Raw genomic sequence first — 22807 nt, 5'->3', positions numbered from 1 at the left:
TCAAATCTTAAGGTTTTTTAAGATTTTTTAAAGATCATTTTTCTCTTCTACTTTTTGAATTTTCTGAAAGAGTTGTGTATCTCATTCTAGCTAACTTCTGAACTGAGTCCATGCAAGCATTTCTATCACCCTATCCAAGTAACATTTCTTTTTTTCAAGAAATGGTCACTTTACCTGGAATTTTATGACACCCCTGACTTCCATTTCTGTAGAATTTCTGTAAAGAAAACTCCTTCTCAGCCCTTTTGCAAGTTTATCCCACTCCTTTGCTTCACTATTTAATATTATAGTTTATCAAATTTTGTTGTTAGCCACTTACCTACTCTATTCATGCAGCCAAACATTCAACAACATCTGTGGTTTTAATTACAGCTACCTCCCGCTTTTTGAAACTTACCTTAGACCACTTTGTTTTTACTGAACAGCTACGTTAGTACCTGTTTTCACTAACCAAAAGAAATGCGAAGGCGATTTTTGCTTTCACAAAACAAAAAGGTGAAAGGGGTTAACAGTGTTGAGCATTTGTTTTGCAGTCAGTCCTTAAGGAAGCAGAGCGCTTCAGGAGCATGGAGCAGAGACAGTGGCCCAACCAAGCTCCTTCCCAGGCAACTACATTCAACATGTCAGCACCAAGCCACCAGAGCTTTGAACTGTGTCTGTGAGCACCCATGCTTTATCTTGATTTATTTTGTGCATCCGTGAGCAAGATGTCTCCTAAGGTATCAGAAAAGACTTAAGAGGGGTTTTTTGGGGGGGTCTGAGAAAATTCAAAAATTTTTCTGTATAAATTAATGACCATTCCTCCTTCATTTTATGCTTTTTGGTTTATGAAAGTTTTTATAGAAAGGCTATACTTACAGATAGCAGGGGAAACCTTTATATTATTGCTTCTCATCCAATCTCCAGATTGGCATAGTTAGCCTACTTAACAGCTCCACCTTTATGTTTCAAAAACAGTTTATAGTATACAAACCCCACATAAAGTCATGCTTTCCCAGATTTCCACTCATTTATTTACTCAAGCCAGAGACAAAGGAGACAGATTTGTCTCCTTTACCTTTCATATCAAACCCATCCTTAAATTCTGTTAGTTCTACCGTCAAACTATATATCCCAAACATTAGTTTCTTTCCAGTCTACTGTCACAACCCTAGTTCAATTGTCAGCACCACTTGTCCCCTAAATTGCCTCAATCACATCCTCAGTGGCCATCCACATTTATGCACATACACCTTGAATTATTCCTTACCCAATAGCCTGAGTGATCATGTCAAAAGCAAATATCATGATGTAATTGCCCTTGTTAATAACTTTAAGATATACTCATTTACCCTTGAAATAAAAACCAAAATCCCTGAAATAATCTATAAGTCTAGGCTGTGCAATCTTTCTCTTCCTCCAAAGAACTGCTCTCCAGCCACACTGAACTTACTTGGTCCATTCTCACTATAAGACTTTCATACAGTATTTCCACCATTTGAAATTCACCTCTCCCCACCCCCATTTATCACCCAAAGGGCTTCACATATCAAACATATCCCTTAAGGGTTGTCCTCATCACACCAAGCCTGAATTGCATTTCTTAACTAGTCATTCTCATAGATCAGTTCCCCTTCATTTCAGAGCAATCATTTGTAATTAGACATCATTAATGTGATAATTTGAATAATGTTGGTCTTCTTCACTGCATTATATAATTATCATCTCCTTCAAAGTTCATGAATGCAGGGATCTGTGTTGTTTTTTTTTTCTTTTTAGCATTATATCATCTGGGACTGGCAAATTGTCTGGTACCTACTAGACACTCAATAAATGAATGCATAAATGAATGTCATCCTGCATTCAATAGTAAAAAACAGAGTGTGTTTTTGCATTTTGATGAAGTTGAATGCAATTCCTATTTCACTACCACTACAAAATGTCTGAAAACTAACCCAGAAAACTAAATAATTTCATTTGCAATCCCTCCCTTTGCTGTCATTTTGATGTATAGTCTAATCCTTCTCTCAGAGGTAAATATTTGTTTATAAGACAACTGGATGGAATATTTTAAATCCAAGATAGAGCCCAAGAATAAAGCAAACAGTACCAACTGAGCTGAAGGGATATTTTCTAAGGGTTCTGAATACTATTTTACTCTGTTGTCAAACAGGAGAGGGAGAAAAGAGGTATGATCACAACCTTGTCCCACCATGATAGGGTAAAGGTGAAGTCATAAATTTCTTAAGCTGAACATTTAAGGGTTTCTCTTTTTCTTCCTCTCTCTCTCTTTTACTGTTTATTTACTTTTGAGAAGTCAAGAGAGACACAGAGCATGAGTGGGGGAGGGGAAGAGAGAGAGGGAGACACAGAATCCAAACCAGGCACCAGGCTCTGAGCTGTGAGCACAGAGCCCAACACAGGTCTCAACCTCACAAACCACGAGATCATGACTTGAGCCAAAGTCGGTGGTTTAACCCAGGCACCACTTTTTCTTCCTCTTTCTAATGCACTCTCACACACATGCACACACAGTCACACACATATATTCCACAGGGCTACAAATATTTCATATACTATATAAACTGAATGAACAAAATTTTAATAGGTGACCAAAAATCTCATAAATTTTGGGTAAGTAAACTTCCACACATTGATAATTAGTTCAACAGTCTCCTGAAATATTTTCTCTGCCAAGAGGCAATAGACTAGGAATATCTACTTTAAGAAATTTCACCAAAAGTTAATAACAAGTCAACATGTAAGCCTTCAGTGCATCATATACAACTTATTTATAACATTTAAATCTACTTTTCATATTACTAACCATGATTAATTTTTTCATTGATAGTCCTAGAATTTTCAAGTATAAAATTCCTTAATAATACCAAGTTACACAAAATTTTAAAATATGAATGCTTTATCTCAGCAAAAGCTATCATGCAACTGGAGTGATTTACTTGATACCACAGATAAAATGAAACAACTGATATTAAAAGTCATATCTCTTTGTTTTGTAATTCTAGTACAGATAGGCATTTGAGCTCAACACTGAGTGTTAGACAAGACAAAAGAACACAACCAATTTCTGCATTTATCTTCTGTGAAGGGCTACCTTGCAAGATTTTCTTCACTAAGATATTACTAAGAAAATATTTGAATCCAATTATACAGCAATCAATTAGCAAACTAAATAAAAAGATGACTCTTCTTGATGGATGCTCAGAAAATAATCATCAGTTTCTTATTTCTCTTCAGCTACAGGATCCAAAGGATGCCATTATTATGTCTTTAAAAGTTCACTCATCCACAGAAGGTGTTCTGGAAATTGTAAATCTGTAGTAATCGATCCCAGGATATACTGACTCATGATCTAACTTTCTCAGTACTATAACCTCTGACAACCTGTTAGCTTTTCATAATTAATTGGCAGTTTGTGATAGCTCAGTAAGAACACTGAGGAGCATGTGACTAAAACAAACCAGCTGGAACAGATGGTGCAATAATGATCCTATGACTTTTCCTTGTAACCCCAACATGTATATGGAAGCATCAGAAAACAATCTCTTTATTAACTTAGGGAAAACAAAATGTTCACAAATCTAAAAAGTATCTGCTTAATGTTTGATTTAACAAAGTTAGACTCGAAAATGGTAAGGGGAATGGAAAGAGGTTTCTTTTCTTCAGAAAATAATATTTTTCTCTGAATCAAACTATTTTATTCACCATATGGTGTAACATGCTGTGCTGCTTATGGCAGTAGGATTTAGAGTAGTTACATGATTTAGTAGATTCAAATATTTCAGGGATTTTGATTTGTTTACACATTCTCTAGAATCTCACCATTTGGGAAAACAAACTAAGAGTGTTCAAGTATTGCCTTAGGAACAAAATGTAGCATTTGAGATGGGGAAGGAAACTGTGGTATTATGTCTATGAATGAAAAGAATATCAAGGTGAAGCAATTCCCAATATTATCAAAGGTTGCAGAAAAGTCAAGTATCTGAGGCTTTCACCGGAAGTACCCTCACTGCCTCTCAGTCCAGCCTAGAAAACTACTATAGGTCTTCCAAGAAATATCCCCAGTCACTTCCTTTGTGAAACCTCCCCTGTCAATTTCACATGGACTTTGCTGCTCTCTGCTGCAATTTTTACATATCTCCCTTAAGTGTCTTTTCACCTTGCACGGTGGTGATTGATTTAAACAGGTTAACATCCTTATATAGCTGCAGAGGGAGATACACTAAACTGGTTCCGTCACAATCTAGGGAGTTTCTTAACTTCCATAGACTTCTCTGTTCTCTTCTGAAACAGGGAGGTGGCCTAAATTATTACTACTTTTTTTTTTCCTTTTTGGTATTCTATAATTCTATGAGACAGAAAAATTGACTTTTAACCTACCTCGTGTCATATCGTATAACCTAAACAAAACCAATTGCATTACTTGGGCCTCATCTGCAGGAAGGGATTTATGACACTATATAGTCTAGAATCTATACCAGATTATTCCATCTGGGTAGATTTACTGATCTGGATAAGGATATGGGGAAAAACAAGTTTGAGGGAGAAAACTATTATTCCTTTTTTGAGAGGCCTTTTGGTAGTCCTATTGGAGATGTTGAATATTCATTGGGATATAGGAACCTGAAGTTCAGCAAAGAGGTATGGGCTAGATATACCTATTTGGAGTTCTTGGGATTTATATGTCATCTAACCCAGGTATGAGATGGGAAGAGGTTGGAAAGGAGAAGAGGTCCAAAGACTAAGCCCTCAGGCAGTTTTAGTCAAAATAAGGAATAAATGCTGCTAGGAGGTAGAGAAAATGAAAATAGTGAAATTTTAATTTTGAAGAAAAAGATAGATGGAAATTTTCATTGGAATGCAATGGCTGGAAGCCACAGGTCTTATCATCTGCCATGCTATATTTTTTACTGGTTTGTGTATTCTACGTTTCCAACCAGAACATTAGTTCCATAAAGACAGGACTTTGTTAATTACCTGTGTGAATTAGAGCAGTACCTGGCATACAGCATGAGCTCAATAAATATTTTTAGATAGATAAATGAATGAATAAATTAATGGTGATAAGTAATTAATTTGAAATAGTAGGTATACATTAAGGGATTCTTAATATTCTTCATGTAATTGAAAATATTCATTAAAACTGACTATGAAATCAATCTAGAATTCAAGTTGCTGTTATTATAAAAAGCTTTTGTTTTACAACTGGATCAAAACCAGGTTTTCAGTGGGGAGTTCCTGTGGAAAAGCCTCCCTTGTCAAGAACTGACAGTCTTTTCATTCCTTAGCTCAACTGAAGTTGGAAAGATGGGAGAGACTTCTTCTGTATCTATCAGGCAGATCTGCTGCAGTACCTGTTTGTATCTTTTGACCCACTTTAACTTCATACCCATGGCTTTGAACTCTGTGGTTGAGTTCTAATTTAGTCTTTCTCCTAGGATAAAAATTTTTCCAAAGGATCTACTTTTGTTATGGGAAATATATTCTCCCTATCACAGAAGCAGATTCTTTCCCTCTATTAGTAGATTATCCTCATCAGAGCAATGTAATCTCCTAATCATTGTCCTTTCTTCAAATATCCAGTCCAATAAGTATAATTAAAAAAAAAAAGAAAAAGAAAACAGCTAAGAGTCACCACTTTCATACTGTAGAACCATATAGGAGAAGAGCAAAGGAAAAACACGTCATACATATCCTACTAGACATACTAGGATGATACCTAATAATATTTAATTATCCAAAAAATATTTTCTGATAGATATTATTGCTTATTTGAACTAAATATAAAGAAAGAGAAACTTATCAGGATAAGGTTTCCAAGTTCACAAAACTGGTTATTGTCAAATTTGAATCCAAGGCTGACTCCAATCACCTTTGACCCATGATTCTGTGATTTAATTCTACTTTTAACATGCACAAAATGATGCAGATATAGAAGAATAGCCTGTACATGAAGTAGCCATAGAGGACAAACAACTACTTATTTAGACTGAATACTAGTGGAAGAGAGAATCTTTCACTTGACATTCACTTTGGATCAATGTAAATGGAGATACAGTATAAACAAATGCAGTGATAATGAGAACAATAGCTATGTGACTTCTCTGTCCATACTGCATGGGTGAGTGTCTTTCAATTCTATATGGAAACACTCAAAAACATGGAAACTTCTTTAGTTCTTAATCCCACCTTATCGGTTCATATTTCTGAAAAGACCAAAACTTTTAAATATAAAACTCTGTATTGAAAGAGTATAACATATGCAGTATACTTTTTTCTTAACATCTAAGATAAGAATAGAATATAAGTGTTAAATAATAAGAATTATGACCATTAAATTAATTTAACTCTCAAAGGAGGAACTTTGATTTCAATGACATCTGAGTCATTAATTTGGATGAACAAAACTGTCCAGATTCAAACCAATTATACCTTTCAATAGCCAGCTTAATTTGAAAAAGAAAGAAGCTAAATATAGATAAAATATATTCATTGGCATTTTGGAAGGACTGCAGTGTGAAATGTATAATAATTTAAGCTTGCATTAGGCGAAAATATTCACACTGAATTCCATTTAATTTTTTAAAAAAGATGTGAGTACTCTCCTTTAAACAATTGAAAATCCCACATTATGAAAAGTATGTTGGGTGGTAAATATTTGTTTTCCAAAGCCATCTTTGCCTTACAAAACTATGCTGCAGTTATATTAATCACTCTGGTGCACTAAAAACATTTTTAAGATAAAAAAATGAACTTCAACACAGAATACAAGATAAGAGAAGTGAAATTCATATTAGACACCTAGTGTTACCCTTTCTTTTTATAGGGGAGGACAATAGTAAGCAGCAAGAATAGCATTTGTGCTTACAAGGAAAGTAGTCATAGGCGTGTAATGTCACTCTCCTGATTCCAAATACAGTATTTTTCTTTTAAATGCTACAACACTTCTGACCAGAATCCATTCACTATGGAAATAAATAACACATGTACAAATGTTTTAAGTGTCTAAGGCACTGTTTAGAAGCCGCAACTCTGTGAACCCCAACAACTTTATATTTAATATAAATAGAAAGCCAACAGAAAGAGTTTGCAAAAGCCAACAGAAAGGACTTCAGCATCACCATCTCTACAGAATCATATTGTTCAAGTAGAATTTTTGGATAATTTTGTTTGTACACTTGTTTGATCAAAATAATCTTCACTGGGAAGATGGTTATATATAGCTGTGGTTAAAGTTATAAATACGTGGTTACAGTAGCACTTATGTAACTGTAGTTATACAGTAGTTTTAGATATATTTGTTATATATAAGCATATACTATTATATGAATAAGTGATTTTATGAATATATATATATATATGAATGATATATATGATTTTATGAATATATATGTTTATATATATGTATATATATATAAAATTTGTGAGAGATATATAACCATATAGAAGTTTATAGTTCTTGGGGCGCCTGGGTGGCTCAGTCGGTTAAGCCGCCGACTTCGGCTCAGGTCGTGATCTCGCGGTCCGTGAGTTCGAGCCCCGCGTCGGGCTCTGTGCTGACAGCTCAGAGCCTGGAGCCTGTTTCAGATTCTGTGTCTCCCTCTCTCTGACCCTCCCCCGTTCATGCTCTGTCTCTCTCTGTATCAAAAATAAATAAACGTTAAAAAATTAAAAAAAAAAAGGTTTATAGTTCTATACAATGGTTATATATAGTACAGGAGATATATAGATATATAGATATATAGTATTATTATTATTTTTTTAAAGCATGTTTGACAACTGAAACAGAATGAAACTTTGGGTCTAGCTGACTTAAACAAGGAATTTTATTAAATTATATAACCTTACAATAGCCTGGACTTCAAATTGCATGTACTGGTGCCTCAAACTTAGGCAGAAAAAAACAAGACAACATATAGTGACTAATATTCAATCTCCCAAAGAAGGTCCCCAGACTTGACTTTATAACACATTCATGATTCAATAGTAAAAAAGTATGTTATGTATAGGTTGAAATTAAATTAATTCCATATGTCTTTTTGTTTATGATGGCCTTCAATAGACAATATTTAAAAATAAACTTTATGTGGGTTGCCTGGGTGGCTCAGTCAGTTGGGTGTCTGACTTCAGTTCAGGTCATGATCTCACAGTCTGTGAGTTCGAGCCCCGTGTCAGGCTCTGTGCTGACAGCTCAGAGCCTGGAGCCTGCTTCCGATTCTGGGTCTCCCTCTCTCTCTGTCCCTTCCCTGCTCATGCTCTGTCTCTCTCTCTCTGTCTCAAAAATAAATACATTTAAACAATTAAAAAAACTTTATGTAATTATTTCCATACAGTTTATCAAATCTTCTGTCAGTTCCTTCTTCCAATTAATAAACTGGAGTTATTTTATAATAAACTTGAATGAATATTCTGGATTATATATGTTTATATGTACACCTAAAGGGGCATCAATTCTCCACCTTCCTAAAAGCTGCCGTCTGCAACATGGTACAGAATAAGTGGTTAAAAAACATTGACTAATATAACCACGATAGCATGATATATCTTAATATTCTGCACTTAGCTTTTCTACACTGTATGTCCACCTGGGTTATGTGTGACAATTTCATAAAAGAAGCAGCTTCAATAATGTTCCTGTATCTTTGTATGCAGTTTATTTGATATGTTGAATTTCTGAGTTTCAGCTCATTTTCACAGAAATCTGACATCAAGCAGGCACTTTTCTTCTTGTGGTTGATAAACTGAAAATATCCATTGCTAAAAACTGTACCAAATGTATTTGTAATGCTGAGTAGCAGCATGCTATAGTAGAAAGAACAATAGCTAAAATAAAAAGATATGGATTCTCCCTGTGGCTGTGTTCATAAACTGATTTTCTTAACACTCGCACTATAATTCTCAACCAACTGAAATCCAGCTTCACCAACAAATCCATTGAAAGTTCTCTCACAGGGGCACCTGGGTGGCTCAGTTGGTTAAGCCTCGAACTTCAGCTCAGGTCCTAATCTCACAGTTCATGGGTTCAAGCCCCACATCAGGCTCTGTGCTGGCGCCTACTTTGGATTCTGTCTCTCTCTCTTTCTCTCTCTCTCTCTCAAAAATAAATAAATATTTTTTAAAAATTTAAAAAAAGGAAGTGCTCTTAGGAAAGTGACCACTTTACTTGACATTTTCTCCCTGTAGCTTCAATCACACAAGACTCCAACGATCTCCCTTCACTTTTCTAGCCATCCTTCTGTGGTCTCTTCTTACACTTTTTCTTTATTCATCTGATCTCTTAAAGCTGATATCCCAGAGGTTTGGTATGTTAAGTTCAAAGAAGAAAAAATTAATCAGAATGATAAAGTTCATTTTTTTCTTTGTCTTTTAATTTGTATTTTCAAGAAAAAATTAAGGAATAACATCTGTATGTCATAATAATACAAGCTGAGAGTTCTAAGTAATTTCCTCCTTATTTTCAAAGTACCAACTGGAAGTAATTATGGAAACTAAAACTAACCAATTATTGACCATTGTTTGCTTGTTTTCTCTCAAACACTATGGATATAATTTCATTGCACACTGCAAAATGTTGGCTAAGGAAAAGCAATTTCATGTATGTCTGGTGTAAAAGTCCTGTGATCCTAGTTTGTATCTAAGCTGCAATAACTTTGCTTGATATAACATGAAAAATGATGTTTTAAAATTTTAAAAATAATAATATATTATATGACCTTGAAGATATTGCTCTAATTCAAGAGAAGAGAAAATCATTATAAGCTCTGTCTTCTGAATTCATTGCCTTCTACCTTGATGAGCACTTAAAATGTAAATTAAGGAAGAATGCAGCTCTTAGGATTGACTCTGTCTAAAATCCCAAAGGTACTATGTTACAGATTTTATTTCCTATTAAAAAAAATCATTGCAATTTTGTCAATGTCAGACAGATTTTAAATTCAACCTATTCCATACCAAGGTTTCTAGCAGCCTATGTTCTTTAAATCTGGGACTACATTTATAGTACAAGAAAAAAATATTCTGTCACAGTTTAACAATGAAGTGCTGCACAGGGAACAACTTAATTTCTTCTGTATTTAAAACTGAAATGCCATGGGGAAAACTTGCCCATTTGTTCAGGTCAGCTGGGTCTCAGAGGTATTCTACTTCATATTCACAAAAGTATGGGAAAGTCCAATGATGGAGTCCACAGTTAGTTAGAAGAAATCATTGGGACCTGAATATTTTTCAGAACAACCTAATGCCTTCCCAAAAGGAGAGATCTGGGCCACTGTGGTGTGTAAGGAAAAGAGGGAATATAGGTTAACGTGACCTAATTCTGCCGTGAGGATTTTCAAAACATTTCTCAAAATCAAAACCTGTGTACTTTCATGAAAGACAAAGAAAGCAGTGAGTAAACCAAACATAAAGATGGATTTCAGCTAAGTCAACTGAACATGAGCACATTACCAGTGATTTGAACCAAAGCAGACAAGAGCAGTTGAAACTTTCCAATTAATTCCTAACAGGAAGTAACAGAAACTATACTAGCTAGTTATGAGGCCAATGGTAGCTGGCGATTAAAATACAAGTCATGAGCAAAACCGCAGCCAATTTGAGTTAGTTTTCTAAGGGACATAAGAGAACTTGCATTTTATTTTATACCACTGTTTCAAATTCGAAAAATAAACTAGAGGTAAAAAGTTGGATTAAAAAAATCAACAGATTTTGAAATAAAGAAACCTGAAGAAAGATGAAAAAGAGCAGTAACATAATGTGTTATGATATAACAGTAAAAAGTGTTTATTGGATATTTACAGTGCTTCAGGCCAAGTATACCATGTGCTTGCACATTCTTGATAACAGTCAATCAATACAAAAGCCACTGATTTAGGTAGCCTAGGCATGTGAATCCAGGCAATATATCCTTACCAACTTCCTACAGTATCCATCTTTCGAAGCAAATGCTTCAAGAGTAAAATAAAGGCAAGGCACAGGTACCAGTTTGATTTCTAAGAATTTCACACAAGCGGTCCTTTGGGATGTCTCCTTCTAATTAAATTTAGGGGTAAATACTACATGGAATTTACCTATATAGAATTGGAGCTAACCTGCAACTACATCTAGATACTGTCTCTAGTCTAAAGGCAGATAACAAAATTTAGCAGCAACATCCAACCCTCAGATGGCCTGCTTCAGGACACTTGTAATTCTGAAAAATCCTGTAACCCTGACAACCAATCCTTTTTTTTTTTTTTTTTTTTTTTTTTTTTTTTTTTTTTTTTTTAAAGCGACTTTGGTTCTCCAAGTCTTCTTTTCTGGGTACTGAATATAAAACTCCCAACAGAACTGGCTGGGCTCAAAACCGCTAGTAAAATTTATCTCCCTTCCCCTGTTCTTATGGAATTAGAACCAGAAATGACCATAATGATTCCTTGCAGCTGGAGGCTGAGAGAAATGCCTCTCAAGTTTCTTTAATAAGGGAATCTATTGCAAAATGGGTCCTTGAACACCCAGAAAGCAGCTGAGAAATACGGAGGGGTAGCTGGAGAATCTATCAAAACTTCCCTCAAGCACACTCAAATGCTTCTTTCATTTCATTACTTTTCTTGAAAAAGCAAGCTACAAGTTTGACTCAGCCCAGTTATTGTCCTACAGTAAACACAAAAATAGCTGAGACCAGCCCTTGGGGGGCGCAATTGCCTATAAAGCATGAAGGAAAACTGGCTCAGGGGACATAGCTTCCCCTCCATTGAACAACTTCTGATTTTTAAAATAAATTTTGAATTCTATTTTCTATTTTCATTTTTAATTGTAACATATACAGTCTCTAATTATAATGTATACATTTTTTGCTTAATGGTTTGTGATAACTGTAATATTTAAAAAGAAAACCTCCTTTCACCAAAAATATTCTCATACATGTATTTTCATCTGAAGTTTTTCATTTTAGTCTTTTCATTGATCTGGAATTAACTTGTGGCATAGTATGGTGACAATATTTTACTTTATTTTTCTTGTATTTTAATTTTATTTTTACCTTAACTGTATTCTACTCACCTAAAGTTTTTCAAGCAGTTTATCTGACTTGTAACTTTATCTTGGTTAAAGACTGGGTTTCTCTGCATTGTGATTATGTTTTTAAATACTCTATTTGATTCCTTTAACCTATCTATTCCTATGCAGATAGTACATACTTGAATTACCAGAGTTTTATAATAATTCTTGATATTCAGTAAGGAAAACCCTTGGTTCTTTTCTCTTCTGTATCAATTTTTAAATGAGCATATAAAGCTCTTCATCAGAGCTAGTTGTGATTCCCATTCAATTTGGATTTATCTTTGTCAGTGCAATTTACTTAAGGTGTTTACTTTCTAAGCAGCCCACGAAGTTTTGGTTAACCATTATGAAAATCTATCTTTAGTAAGTGAATATAAGCCTTTTACATTCATGAAGATTGATATACTTCAACATTTCTACTACTAGATTTTTTTGCATGTATGTGTGTTTTGTTTTTTTAAGCATTGTATAACTTCGATTACTCTCTTTTCATACTTTCAATTGGACTGATACATTTTCAATACATTTTCCCTTCTTCATTTAGAGGCTCTAGATGGATTTCTACTGTCTAAAATATTCAATGTATATTTCACCTGAAAAACAAAATAGTGTAAGTTTTCAACATGTTTTGAAAATATTAGACCTTACATGAAATTAGTAATAAAGTAGCCTCACCTTTAAAAGATAGCAGTTATTATATTATAGTTAAAGTCAATAGTTAATTTAACTTCTGCATTTGTCATTTTTTTTCCTGCACACTATACATTTCTAATGGTTTACTTCTATGCTGAGGTAAATCTTTCTATAATTTTTCACTGTGGGTCAATAAGAGGCAAACTGTCTTGTTCTTTGTGTTTTAAAATATCATTATCTTGCACTTAATATTTAGGTAAAATAACATATTTTAGGTAGGTAGGTAATCCTAGATATGGAATACTTTCTCTCCAACACTTTGAAATGTTTTGTGGCTTATACTAATTTAACGAAAAGGCTTCTGTTAATCTACTTGCCATTCCTTTGTAGGGAATGTATTCTTTTTCTTGGCAGTTTTTGGCACTCTCTTTGTTAAATTTATTTATTTATTATTAGCATTATATTCTTGATAAATTTCTCCATAGTATTCTATTATCCATTTTTTATTTTTGTGTATAACCTAATGTGTAACCTCTCCATTTAACTTTTATTTAAATGCCTATAGGTATGTTTGCCAAGATTTGAAATTATATTGTTCTTTATTTTTTTAAGTTTATTTATTTATTTTGAGAGAGAGAGAAAGCAAGCACATGTGAGCACAGGAGGCGCAGAGAGAGAGGGAGAAAGAATCCCAAGCAGGCTCTGTGCTCTCCGCAGAGAATGCAGAGCCCAGTGTGGCACTCAGACTCTCAAATCATGAGATCATGACCTGAGCCCAAATCAAGAGTCCACTGCTTTTGTTCCCTTGCCTTTCACAACATGTCTAGTAAGAAGTTTCTCTGGCTGAGGTCGAAGAGGTTTTCTCCCGCTTTCTCCTTTAGGCTTTTGATGGTTTCCTGTCTCACATTTAGGTCTTTCATTCATTTTGAGTTTATTTTTTGTGAATGGTGTAAGAAAGTGGTTCAGTTTCATTCTTCTGCATGTCATTCCCCAATTCTCCAGCACCATTTGTTAAAGAGAGTGTCTTTTTTCCATCAGATATTCTTCCTGCTTTGTCGAAGATTGACCATATAGTTGTGGGTCCATTTCTGTATTTTCTATTCTGTTCCACTGATCTATGTGTCTGTTTCGTGCCACTACCATACTGTGTTGATGACTACAGCTTTGTAATGTAGCTTGAAAACATGAACTATTGGGACTTCATCAAAATAAAAGGCTTCTGCACAGCACAGGAAGCAATCAACAAAACTAAAAGAATGAGAGAAGATATGTGTGAACAATTTATTTGATAAAGGGTTAGTATCCAAAATCTATAAAGAACTTATCAAACCCAATGCCCCAAAACCAAACAACCCAACTAAGAAATGGGCAGAAGATATGAATAGCCAATTTTCCAAAGAAAACATCCAGATGGCTAGCAGACACATGAAAAGATGCTCAATATCAATCATCATTAGGGAAATACAAATTAAAACCATGGTGAGATACCAGTCCACACCTGTCAGAATGGCTAAAATTAACAAAACAAGAAACAGAAGTTGGCGAGAATGCAGAGAAAAGGGAACCCACTTGCACTGTTGGCAGGAATGCAAACTGGCGTAGCCACTTGGGAGAACAATATGGAGGTTCCTTCAGAAATTAAAAATAGAACTACCCTAAAATCGAGCAATTACACTAGTAGGTATTTACCCAAAGGATACAAAAATACACATTTGAAAGGGTACATGCACCCTAATGTTTATAGCAGCATTATCAATGATAGCCAAAATATAGAGAGAGCCCAAATGTCCATCAATCGATGAATGGGTAAAGAAGAGGTGGTGAGTGTGTGTGTGTGTGTGTGTGTGTGTGTGTGTGTGATGGAATATTACTCAGACATCAAAAAGGATGAAATCTTGCCATTTGCAATGATGTGGCTGGAGCTAGAATGTATTATGCTAAGCGACAAAAGTCAATCAGTGAAAGAAAAATAGCATATGATTTAACTCATATGTTGAATTTAAGAAACAAAACAAATGAACATACGGGAAGGGGGCAGAAACAAGAACAGAGGGAAACAGACCATGAGAGACTCTTAATGATAGAAAACAAACTATGGCTTGATGGAGGGAAGTGGGTGGGAGATGGGCTAGACAGGTGATGGGTAGGTACTAAAGAAGGGCACTTGTGATGAGCACTGGTTGTTGTATGTAAGCGATGAATCACTGAATTCTACTCCTGAAACCAATATTGCACTGTATATTCACTAAAATTTGAATTAAAAAATATTCAAAAAATAAAAAAATAAAATCCATTGAATTAAAAAAAAGATCATTATGAATAACCATTCTAAATTCACATTAAATGTCCACATTAAGTCTTTTAACAAGTTAAAATATTACTACTCATAAGGAAAACAAAGTTGGACACTTAACTGATTGAGTCACCTAGGCGCCCCTAGTTTGTCTTTTAAAAAAATATTGTTATTTTTATTTAATTCTGATTTCACTTTTTCATGTCTTGTTATGTTTGCATATGATGCCTTCTTTTATCTACTTGATGTTCTGAAATATATTCATTTTCAAAACTTTCCAGTCTTTTTTCTTAAATCACATTTCTTCTGGGGTATAATCAACTCAGTTATGTATTTACTTATTTATTTGTCATGATGTTGGATATGTGTGTATGTGTGTGTCTAAGAGAAGGTGAATGTTTTCTGTGTTTCACCCTACCTCCCCAGTCTAATATTGGCAGCTTTGTACTTCTCCCATGTGGTTATGCTGAGACAAGGGCAGCCAGTTATGAAGCTTGTGCTTAGCTTGCCTGATCATGAGGTTTTTTAAAAGCAGCCACCTCTCTTAATGCTAAACTTTATTTAATTTGCAGCAATGACCAGCCCTTTTTTCTTCCATCTCAAATTAATACTATCTCAGTTCCTGAATTCAGTTTGATCCTAGCACCTTCTAGGAATCTGCATGGAAAGTTATTTTTACCACTAACACGAAGAACTAATTATCCAGGCAACTTTACTTGTTTCCCTACATGTCCCTGGCTTTTACAACCAACTCCTCCCTCTTACCCTCAAAGTTATGACTCTTTAATATACCCCTTTTTGCTTTGATGGTGATGATGATGATATGTTTTATGTTTAGGAATACCCTCAAAGGATAAATAAGGAAACAAGGTTTTGTTCGTTTGTTTGTTTTGTTTTGTTTGTTTTTGAGTTTGCCTGAGGCACACTTACTGTATAATCCATCTGTGGCTATTGGACTTTCAGGGATGGAACGAATATTAACTACTTATTCAGTAAATTATATATATATATATATATATATATATATGTATATATATATATATATATATATATATATATATATATATATAAAGAGTTGTGGAGAATTCAAAAAACAAACAGATCTTGGGGCACCTGGGTGGCTCAGCTGGTTAAGCATCTAACTTTAGCTCAGGTTATGATCTCACGGTTCATGAGTTCGAGCCCCGTGTCAGGCTCTGTACTGACAACTCAGAGCCTGGAGCCTGCTTCAGATTCTATGTCTCCTTCTCTCTCTGCCCCTCCCCTGCTCTCACTCAGTCTCTCTCTCTCTCTCTCTCTCTCTCAAAAATAAATATACAAAAAAAAGTAGAAAAAATAAAAATAATTTGCAAGTCATTTAGTGAGTACATATAGAAGAGTCTTGGGTGTCTGGGTGGCTCAGTTGGTTGGGCATCCGACTTCAGCTCAGGTCATGATCTCACAGTGCATTGAGTTCAGCCCCTCATAGGGCTCTATGCTGACAGCTCAGAGCCTGAAGCCTGCTTCGGATTCTTGAAACCATTTGGTTTTCTAATTTACTTAAATTTAGTACCATTTTCATTACCTTTCTATGATAAAAATTAAGTGGAGAAGCACCTGGGTGGCTCAGTCAGTTAAGCATCCGAATCTTGATTTGGCTCAGGTCATGAGCTCATAGTTGGTGAAACGGTGCACCACCTTGGGCTCTGCACTGAGACCACAGAACCTGCTTGGGATTCTCTCTTTCCCTTTCACTCTGCCCCTCCCCTGCTTATGAGTTATCTCTCTCTCTCTTTCAAATTAAGTAAATTTAAAACAAGGTTATGTGGAATTTTTTGTACTATTAAGCTTTTAAAATACAAATGTAAATACAAAATGCTAATGTATACATACTATAATTACATAACTCAGGCTTCATTGTAAAAATACGAGAGAGATGGGGCACCTGGGTGGCTCAGTCTGACTTCAGCTCAGGTCATGATCTCATGGCTTGTGGGTTTGAGCCCTGCGTCAGGCTCTGTGATGACAGCTCAGAGTCTGGAGCCTGCTTCAGATTCTGTGTCTCCCTCTCTCTCTGCCCCTCCCCCACTCGTGTGCGCTCCCTCTCTCACTCTCTCTCTCTCTCTCTCCCAAAAATAAATAAACATTAAAAAAAAATTAGGGGCGCATGGATGGCTCAGTCAGTTTAGCGTCCAACTTTGGCTCAGGTCATGATCTCACAGCTCCTGAGTTCTAGCCCCACATCAGGCTCTGTGCTGACAGCTCAGAGCCTGGAGCCTGCTTAACATTCTGTGTCTCCCTCTCTCTCTGTCCCTACCCACTGGAATTCTGTCTCTGTCTCTCTCAAAAATAAATAAACATTAAATTTTTTTTTAATTAAAAAAAATAAAAATCTGAGAGAGAAAAGAAGAAAGTATCAGTCTCAGTGAGGTTTTTTATAACTATTAGACAAGAATTGGCATATTAGTATTCAATTTATACACTAACAAAAATGCTTGGGTGGAGAAAATCGATGATAACATTTGAAAATCATGACTTTATTTGATCTACAACCCTGCAAATAATTCAAATGATGCACTAAGGAGATTCTTATAAATTTCTTTTTAAACATATCCTTCTATTTGTATTAATTTTCAAAAACTGCAGAGCAAGTAATTAATATACTAAACTTGATCTAATACCAACATAAATCCAGTCTCATGAAACATGAAAAACTAGATTTTTATATTTGAAAGACATATTAGAATTATGTAGCCCAAAGTCATTTTTCACAGATGAGGGGGAAAAAAGTCAGTATAATGAGTTGAACTCTGATGGTATTTAGCTAATTACTTAGTAATATGTCCAGAATATTTTTGGATACATGTATAGGAATATGTCTAGACACAATATTTCCTTATACCTAAAGTTATTTTCTAGACTTATTGAAGATTCTAATCAAATAACTCCATACATTTACCCTATATTTTAGAATATGCAAAAGAAAGAGATTAAGAAAACAGAATAATGCTACTAGAATTTTCTTTGTCCTGATCTAACAATGTTTGGTTATTTAATATGCATACTTCTGTAATGGTGTTTGTAAGTTACATATTTTTCTCATGGTAAATATTTTGTATACAAAAGATTGGTCACATTTTGGCAGTACTTATCTCCAAGTTAAATTTAGCTGTAATACCTCATTGCTCAACATTTTATCCATTTTTATGTTTAATCAACTCATTTATTTGTTCAAATCCACATCTTACATGAAATATAATCCTCTGAATATTGCATTGGTAACATTCTGAGTTGCATTTGAAGTTTAAAGAAAATGTTTCCCAGAGAACTCAGTTGCAATTTAATATTTCCAAGTAAATCTCTGCAAGTTTTCATATTTTTTGCAAAAATAATAAGAAAAAAAAAACCTTTTATGGTACACTTGATGTTACATAGCAAATTCTTAATTAAAGTATAGCAATCAACAAACCCAAACACGGAATAATCAAAGATATAAAAAGAACATTATTTACAGTCTGTCCCCTAGAAGAGTCTTGGGTGTCCTGGGTGGCTCAGTTGGTTGGGCATCCAACTTACGCTCAGGTCATGATCTCACAATTCGTGAGTTTGAGCCCCACATTGGGCTCTGTGCTGACAGCTCAGAGCCTGGAGCCTGCTTCAGATTCTGTGTCTCCTTCTCTCTCTCTGCCCCTCACCCACTTGTGCCCTGTCTCTCTCTCTCTTTCTCAAAAATAGATATTTAATTTTTTTAAAAAAAGAAGAGTCTTAAACCAATGCTGTGTAGTTATGAAACTTTTCAAAATTGACCTCAAATTGTATCATGGCAGTATTAACAAGAAAGGTCATCTCTCAGCTCCATGTAGAAAACAAAATAAAATTAAAAGAAAAGGGAAAAAACTGCTATATTTGAATCAAATAATAATTTAATGTAAATTAAATAATCCAGTTTTATATAAATATCTTATGGAAAAAAATGCTGAATTTCAATAAATAATAATTTTCCAAATTGTGTAGCCTCAGAGAGTGCTCAATAACATGCCTGCTATGAAGGAAAGAGAGGAAGAGCTTAATCAAACAAAACCATCACTTTCTTTTAGATTTACTCATCACAAGATATCAAATGTGTTTTTTTAAGAGGCACCATGCTAGCACTATAAATATATTTTATGAAGACAATACAGAGAGATTACAAACATGAAGCAATAGAATTCTAAGAACCTAGAGGGATAAAGTCCACACAGGTATTGAACATTTTTTATTTTCTAAAATCATCCTGCCATTTTAAGCAACAAACTGAAGGTCTTGTAAAATGATTGTATTCTGCTATACCTGAGCATTTGACAAAGAGTTTAGAAAAACATCATCTTTGTCTGGTCTTTGAAAAACTTTCACTTTGTTTTTGGTTTTCAGTGTCTATATGTGTTCATTCTTCAGGAGGAAGAATATTCCCATATCTGTAAGTATAGTATTACCTGTACAAAATGTTTCATCATCACTGTAAATTCACCCCTTATCAAGTGCATAATAAAAAGGTTCATGGGATTGAAAATTATAGTCTTTTAAAAAAAGTGCAATCAAGCCTGAACATTGTAAGCACTTCCTATGCTACTGATTAGGAAAGTGCATGAGCTAAATATCTATGACCTATGTAAACAGAAGCTAATTATTTTTACAGTCAGATTTTTTTTTCAAATGAGTGATAGTCTATATTAAATAAGAAAAACTCCAAATGAATGTGATTTTTTTTCTTCTTAGTTTTCTGTGTTTAAATAAGCTGTGTCAGTTCAAAGGGAACTATATTAAAAGCCCTTCCAGATATGTCAAGGCCTATACAGTTAAAACGATATATTAATAGCAATAGTAAACATTTCCTAGGATTTTACTTATTGCAGGCTTCATGTTAAGTAGGTTATATGAACAATTCAATTTGATATTATTAAAGGAAAAAAAAAACAACTTAGACTGATATGTAATGATAATGTCCAAGATGTGACCACACTGATAAAGATTTGGATCCTTGTTATTTCATGATGACCAAAAATCAAATTATAATTATCAGTTCACTATGAAACAGGCACTGGCTATGTACTTTTTAAATATTTACCTTATCAACATTTCCATAATATAAATATGGTATGAAACATTAAATATGGTAAATAATTATGCATTGAACATATTTCTCTGCTTATATGCATGATTTGTTTCCTTACACATACACATTACTGTGTGTTAATATATGCATGTCAATACTAACATGGTAGTAACTTTAAGCCATGTTTCTCATTACATATATGATAATATTGAATGGAAAAGAAAACTACTTTTAAATATCATTATTTTGTAGAGCCACATTTTCTAATGCAAAGACCTATCGCCTATGTAAATACATCATTTGAATTACATTATGATTTGCATTATGCTCTCTGCAAAGGTGGTGATCCAATGGGTTTACACGGCATTGTCCGCTATGTTAACCATAATATAAACCCACGGGATTTAAAATGTACCTAAACAAGCAGGAACACATTACTTCACACTCACCCCTCAAATAGAATCTCAGGAATTATCTGGGTAATTAAGTAATCATGGGACATGATTTCTCATTGGAGATAGAGAGTAGGATGTTCTGTTATTTGTGGGCTAATAAAGCTGTATGAATATTTTATATTAAATGAATGAATCCACTACAGTATTTGTTTGTACTCAGGCAGTGAAAAAATATAGATTGTGTTTACAACAAGGTCACAATTGTTTAATATCAGGCACAACAAAATTTTAGAATGTGGGGCTCTTTGGCCACTTAAGGACAAGTTCAGCTGATCTTCTCTAAAGCTGGCCATCTGGTGGCATCATTTCAAATTGAAGTCATGTTCCAAAAGATGTACTGTGGTTCTCTGAGGATGTGGCTAAGTCATTCCACTCTATTTATAGAGATTATAGTAATCAAATGTCACAATGATATAAAATTATTCCATGGAATTGGAGGCTACCCACTATAGCAGAAGCTTCTCACTGAGAGATTCCTTGGGCTGGAAGGACACAAGCAGCATCAGAATGAAAGTCAAAAGCTCCAGGCACAATGAGAGGGCCCAGGGGTGTCAGTACTGAGACTGTTCCAATTTCTATCTCATTGACTTTCCTAGCCTGTGGCTTCCCTTTCTCCGCATTTCTAAAACAGAAGACTTTACGCCATGCCTACAGCTATCAGATTTTGGTGAGCCAGAGAATTTTAGGCAGAGAGTGCTTGTTAAATGTTCCTAGGCCCAACCAAAGAGATTCTAATTCCAGAGGTCTTAGGTGAAATCCAAGAATCTGCATCTTAAACAGGCATCACAGGGGATTCCAGCACTGGTGGAGCAAACCCCATACTGGCAAAACACTGTTTTATAAAACTGTCTGCTAGACCCAAGTAAGAAAACGATGAAGCTTAAAGCACATGAATTAAACTCACAATCCAAGGTTTATCAGGGTATTTTTTTTCATTTCACTGATTAAATTCAGTGTGGTGTTTCAGTGCCTGAATATTGGCTTTGCTCTTGATCTAACCAGAGGTAGGAAGAATTTCATTTATTTAGGTACTTTCATTTACAGGGCTAGGGGCCAGGAAAAAAGTGTTGAGACTACAGAGGCAAAATATTACACACATTAGAACTAAAAATAAAATCTAATCTTTCAGTTGCCAGCGGGGTAGGAGGTGGAGGGATGGGCAAAATAGGTGAAGGGGAGTAGGTGATACAGTTAGGGAATGGAATGACTAAGTCATGGTGATAAAAAGTACCACATAGAGAATACAGTCAATGGTATTCAAATAGCAGCTACTCTTGTGGTGAACATAGCATAACATATACACTTGTGGAATCACTGTGTCCTACACCTGGAACTAATGTAACATTGTGTGTCAACTATACTTCAATAGTTAAGAAAAAAAAGAAAAAAATGAAAAAAACAACACTCAAATCTTTCTAACCTGAGATTAAATCATTAGTGGCATTAAAAATGCCCACCCTGGGGCGCCTGGGTGGCTCAGTCGGTTAAGCATCTGACTTCGGCTCAGGTCATGATCTTGCGGTGCGTGAGTTCAAGCCCCGCATCAGGCTCTGTGCTGACAGCTCAGAGCCTGGAGCCTGTTTCAGATTCTGTGTCTCCCTCTCTCTCTCTGCCCCTCCCCCATTCATGTTCTGTCTCTCTCTGTCTCAAAAATAAATAAACGTTAATAAAAAAAAATGCCCACCCTGGGGCATCTGGGTGGCTTAGTCAGTTGAGATTCTGACTCTTGATTTTGGCTCAGGTCATGATTCCAAGGTCGTGGGATTGAGCCCTGTGCTGGGCTTTATGCTAACTGTGGACTCTGCTTGGGACTATCTCTCTCTCCCTATACCCCTCTCCCCACTCATGCTCTCTCTCTTTCTCTCTCTCATTAAACAAAATAAAAAGAAAATGCCTGCCCTGAAAACTGTTCCTGAGCTTAGTAACAGGGCTTCTTTGTTATAGGTGGCAAAGGAAATCATCTTCAGAAGCAAGAAGGAAAAGTTGCAATCAAAAAAATTGCAAGTATTTATATTTCTTTTTGGGATTTTGCCATCTGCTCTGCAGGAGGAGCTAATTTCATTTTATCTCTTAGAGGAGAAAGTTGTTTGGCCCTCCAGGATTGTCAACCTATGAACTCTTAGGTGATATTGCAAAGTTGTAACTATGTTTTTAAGTCTGACTTTTGCTTAGTTATTAGAAATTGAACAACAGTGTTTCAATATGTCACAGAGAAGTGGTGGCAACATAATTCTAATAGTTGTTCAAAAGCTTAGTGTTGAACATAATGTATTTTTACATGCATCTGAGCTTTTAACAGTATCTGTGGCTCTCTGAAAC

General features: G+C 35.0%; 1 protein-coding gene across 1 annotated transcript in view; it reads right to left on the bottom strand.

Annotated features, from left to right (window-relative positions):
- The window catches only part of FSTL5 (follistatin like 5), a 791029-nt gene that overhangs the window by 716743 nt on the left and 51479 nt on the right, over positions 1 to 22807 (bottom strand). The window lies entirely within an intron of this gene.

This window comes from Panthera tigris, chromosome B1, assembly GCF_018350195.1.
Source record: "Panthera tigris isolate Pti1 chromosome B1, P.tigris_Pti1_mat1.1, whole genome shotgun sequence".
Lineage (NCBI taxonomy): Eukaryota > Metazoa > Chordata > Mammalia > Carnivora > Felidae > Panthera > Panthera tigris.
Note: the sequence above shows the minus strand (reverse complement) of the source record. Positions and strands in the feature narration are given on the sequence as shown.